General features: G+C 32.0%; 1 long non-coding RNA gene across 1 annotated transcript; it reads left to right on the top strand.

The window, feature by feature from the left end:
• The first annotated feature begins 1,581 nt into the window (after positions 1–1,581).
• LOC146904823 (uncharacterized) lies at positions 1,582–2,000 on the top strand. The gene is made up of 2 exons (XR_015018923.1): positions 1,582–1,686; positions 1,769–2,000. It is a non-coding gene; the product is annotated as an uncharacterized LOC146904823 (long non-coding RNA).
• Positions 2,001–5,281: the final 3,281 nt, after the last annotated feature.

Genomic DNA, 5,281 nt, shown 5'->3' on the forward strand with positions numbered 1-5,281 from the left:
GAGAAAATGTTTGTGAAAGTTTTTTTCACTATAAATTTTCAACAAATGAAATCTGTTTCCCGCCGTTGGATCTGTCTCTCTCTCTCTCTCTCTCGTGTTGTTCAAAGTGAAAGATGAGAGAGAGAATGTGAAAAATAATGTGCTGTTAAATCAACAACTATTATCAGAAGGAGTCCTGATAGGTGAACACCCGAACGTGGCAAACACCCTCCTACCTCCACACAAAAAAATGACATGTGGCAATGTGGGGCCCACACTCCCACAGCTCTTTCCAACCAATCTCTCTCTCCTCTCTTTTCACGTTCTTCTTCTTCTTCGTGGGTGTTTTGTTGCACGGTTAAAAGGCCAAGATTTGTACTGCATTTCACCTCCCTCATAACTTTCCATGTAATCAGAATTCATAACTCCTTTCAAAATTTGAATGCAAATATGATTCACAGACCAAACAAATCACCTACATCACAACTTCATTAAACTCTAATCAATTCCATTTTATCATAATTCTTCACAACTTGTAGAAATCCGTTCACCAACCTCATAGTTTCATTAACTATGTAGTTACTCTCTGTTCATACAAACATCTTTATATAGGTTGGCTCATTTGTCACTCTTTCATTCTTAAACACGCAGGAAAAGGAACACAAGCAAATGGCCAAATAGTTGCAGTGTTTGGTACTCAAGGGTAAGCTCAAACACTCATCTTTTGTCTATTAATTCAGTTTTGTTAACATTGCATTTGATGTGTTTGATAAAATGTCTAAATAAAAAATAATTTATTTCTTTTGTTTTCCTTGACCTTAGTTATGATTGTTTATTTTATTTTATTTTGCTTGAAATATTAATGATATTGATGGAGTTTGAAAATAGCTTCTATATTTTTCATCAAATGATAATGAGATTGATGAATATTATTTGCATTGTATGAGTGCTTTATATTTACTCTTAACAGGTTTTAGATGTCTGTGTTTTTTGCTTCAGATTTGTTGTTCACTTATCCTCCATAAGCTCTATATTTCAGTTTTAACTGGTTCTATATAAGCTCTATTTTTTGGGTTCAGTTTTAACTGGTATTTTGGCTCTGATTTACTGGTTTTCTTGTTCAGTTTTTATCACCCTTTTGGTTCAGTTTTACTGGTTTATTGTTCTGATCATAGTTATTTGCAATGCCATGATTTCTTATGTTTGTCGATTGAGACATTGTTGCTGGTTTGAGTAGACAAGTTTAAGCACCAGAATGAAGCATTTGCCAAGAATGTCTTGGATTCATTCAGATTCAAATGTTGTAATTGTTTTAGCAGTGAGAATAGATAGATGTCCTAGACTCATGCATTTTTTTTTGCGAGTTTTATAGTTATTAGTATTAGCTGATCTTCTATTTTACTGCATCTTTTTTTGCTATAAAATTTCAATGGCATATTGTTTTCCACACTCATGCATAGAGTTTAACCTATATTCAAACCAAGGAAAAATCTATCAAAGTCCAATTATTGGTTATATGTGTTCTATATGGACTAATTTCTAATTACTTACCTTTTGACATTCAAGATAGCTCCTGATTCATTGAATGGATTAGACTAAGTGTTTCTCTATGTTGCTTTTCTTATACATTTCTATACAGGACATACATGAATGACGTAAGATGGGCCATCTGAAACACAAAAAATTCATGTGGCAAATGAAAGTAATGTAAGTACACTTAGATTTGGTTTCAAAGTTTGTATAACTGTCCCAGACTAAAGCCATAGATGTGTAAATGGTTCATTTTCAGGTACAGTTAAGGCATGTTTTTGAAACGAAATCATTGATAGAAGTCAATAAAAAATCCGAGTCAAGCTCAGAAGAATCAACTTCAAGCAACTACGTTCAATTTTTTGAATTTTATTTTATTATGTGATGTACTAATTCGGCCATGTATATGATATGCCTAACTTATTTAGTTTTATTGTTTGAAGCACTTATTCCACCATGTAAATGATATGAGTAAATAGTTTAAACTCGAATACATATATCGCCTTAAAATGCCTTAAAATGATATTGTTTTCACTACATTTTATCACTTTTGATATTTCAGTGATACATTAAAATGATATTTCACTACCAATTTGTTAGTGATACATTCAAAGTTACCACCATCCATGTACTTTAGATTATTAAGAAAGTGATGAATTGTTGGCATGAATCAGAACTCTGTTGGCCATATCGATTTTGATAAAATTATCCTTTAAGCTTAAGTGGAAAATTGAAAGACATTGAACAAATTTATGGATGATGATCATTTTTAAGTTAATGGACAGAACAGAGAATGAGTAATTGGAGAATGAGTTGCTGGAAATTAAAAGAAGATGGAGGCGAGGATTGGGTGTGGTGTGGAAAAGGAGAGAAGAGAGAGGGAAAATGGGTTTTGACTACATTTTTTATAGCCAAATATATGGTCTGTATGACCACATTTTTACACATGCGTGACCACTATTTTTTCATAAATTAGAACTTGTCCGTCTATAGGCGTGATAAACTTGCCGATTGTAAAACAGGTTATTTATGGTTGGAAATGCTTTTAGTGCAGTGATCAAATGAGATTATGCGTTCGATTCGCTTAAAACAAAATTATTTGCATCTGGGAAATATAAACTAGCCAAATATATGGCCTGTATGACCACATTTTTACAAATACGTGACCACTATTTTTTCATAAATTGGAACTTGTCCGTCCTTAGGCGTGATAAACTTGCCGATTGTAAAACAGGTTATTTATGGTTGGAATTGCTTTTAGTGCAGTGATCAAATTAGATTGTGTGTTTGATTCGCCTAAAACAAGATTATTTATACCTGGTAAATATAAACTAGCCAAATATATGGTATGTGTGACCACATTTTTTTAATATGCGTGACCACTATTTTTTCAAAAATTAGAACTTGTCCGTCTTTAGGCGTGATAAACTTGCAGATTGTAAAAGAAGTTATTTATCGTTTGAAAGGCTTTTAATGCAGTGATCAAATGAGATCATGCGTTCGATTCACCTAAAACGAAATTATTTACATCTGGGAAATATAATCTAGCCAAATATATGGTCTGTATGACCACATTTTTACAAATACTTGACCACTATTTTTTCATAAATTAGAATGTCTCACTGACAATTGGCTTGAATTGATTTTTTTTTTTTTTGCACATGTAAGTTACAGATAACCAAATAAACGAACAATATAACCATAATTTTAGAATGTCTTTCATTAGTTTTCTATTGTGAGGCATGCAAACTTAGAGACGACTAGTTTTTAACACATGAAAGAAAAAAAAAACATGGTTACGACTTTGTAAAATTGTGAAAGAACTAGTTTGAATGGGTTATCTTATTCAAGATATAGTATTATTTACTTTGTAAAATTGTAAAAAAAAACATGATTTATATGCTCCAATTAATAATTTTGAAGGAACTAGTTTGAATGGGTTATCTTATTCAAGATATAGTATTATGTAATATGTATTTTATTTTACTTCAAAGAGAACTTTTTTACTAAGAGTAATTCAATTTGCTGTGTTACTTTCTATTTCAATTTCAACAGCAAACCTGCTCAATTGAACCATAACACAAAAATTCAGGTTCAAACTTAGATAAAGAAGATGATTCATGTATAAATGAGGAGATGAACTTTGCTCTCCAAATTTTAATACCAAAATGACCAAAAACACAAATAGTAGACGAATTTGAGCAAAAAAAGAAAGAAAGAAATGCTATTCTACAATGTTATTGTTACATGAAATTTCTTCCCATCCCTGAACACAAAACAGTGCCCATTCAAACGCATAAATTACTGGGAGGAAAAAGCACTAATCCGCTGCTTATTTGTAACCAACTGTAGTTTGAGAAGATATTGATACCGTTGAACAAGAGCATAACCATTCTGGATATGAAAATATGGATTAGCCCCTGTTCCAACAGTATGACTAATTCAGATGATGCTCAAACAAAGATGCCATCTCAATCTACACCACAGACAAAAACAAATGAAACATGATTCAATTAAACTGTTCAGCCAAGCAAAAACTGTAGAAACTCTCAAGAAAATGATACACAGGGTGCAACTATAGACTCATATTTATTCAAGCTATAAACAATACAATGGGCATTTTCATCCATATCCAAAATTTTAATTTCTTTCTTACAGTATTTCCTATTTTCTTTCTTTTCTATTTATCTATTACCTACATACTGAGAAGAACTGCAAACTGTCATAACCAAAATAGCTACTATTGTGTGTTTGTTAATTAACAGAATCTGTATTATATGACGCAACTGCTAACTAAAATTAAAAGAATCAAGATACCCTGTAAGTGTTATCTAAAGAAATTTCCCAATGAATGACGACCGGAGATTGCAGAGACACATTCTGAAAACTTGTAAGATGGCGGTGGGAAGCAGAAACCAAAAAGGGTATCAGAGCCTCTATAATCAAGTTGTTAGGATTTCAATCTTTGTCATCACCATTCTTTTATATGTGAAGTTAAATTTATTACTAAATAGGGTAAAAAACAACATTTTGTTTAAGCACAAAAGCCACAACAAGTCCATGTGAGAGCATATTATACTAATACATGTAATGAAGTCATTTACGACCCTTCACCTTAGCTTAAGCTTCTGAAATAATTGGTTTCAGACATGTACAAAAAGAAGGGAGGATAAGGCATCCTCCACAAGAAAACTACAAACTCAATGCATATAAATTTTTAGATAGCTCCATATAAATTCTTGGATGTTTTATAATGAATGTGATATCAAATTTTAACTTACATCAGTCAATGCAGCCTCAGCACCCTTATTCCCAGATTTGCCACCAGCTCGATTTATGGCCTGCAGATAGGCAAAAAAGAACAAAGAAAAAAAATAAATTAATGGTAATGCTCATCAAAGAAAAAAATTCACAACTTAAAAAACAAGTGCTATAGCATAGGTTTACCTGATCCATGTCCTCACATGTTAGGACTCCAAATATGCATGGAACGCCTGCAAAGTCATCTAAAAATTTAAGTAACTTTTCATGTTTCTGGCAATAAATTAAAGAAAGTCAAATAGAAGATACTGGTAAATGATATCTTGTCATGCTTTGAATAGATTAGAGGAAATAAAAGGGTTTGGTAGTTTGCTAGTGACGACCGGTCTTAGGTTTAACTTACATGGGTATACTTTGAGAAAACTACAATTCACAAAATTATAATCCTTAAAATTCTTAAGTTTTTTCTCAGCCTTGGTGCCTACTCTAGATTCTATTTGTATTTTCAAGG

The sequence above is a fragment of the Medicago sativa genome, chromosome 7 (assembly GCF_051527215.1).
Source record: "Medicago sativa cultivar Bolivia chromosome 7, Bolivia_mono, whole genome shotgun sequence".
NCBI classification, from domain to species: Eukaryota; Viridiplantae; Streptophyta; class Magnoliopsida; order Fabales; family Fabaceae; genus Medicago; species Medicago sativa.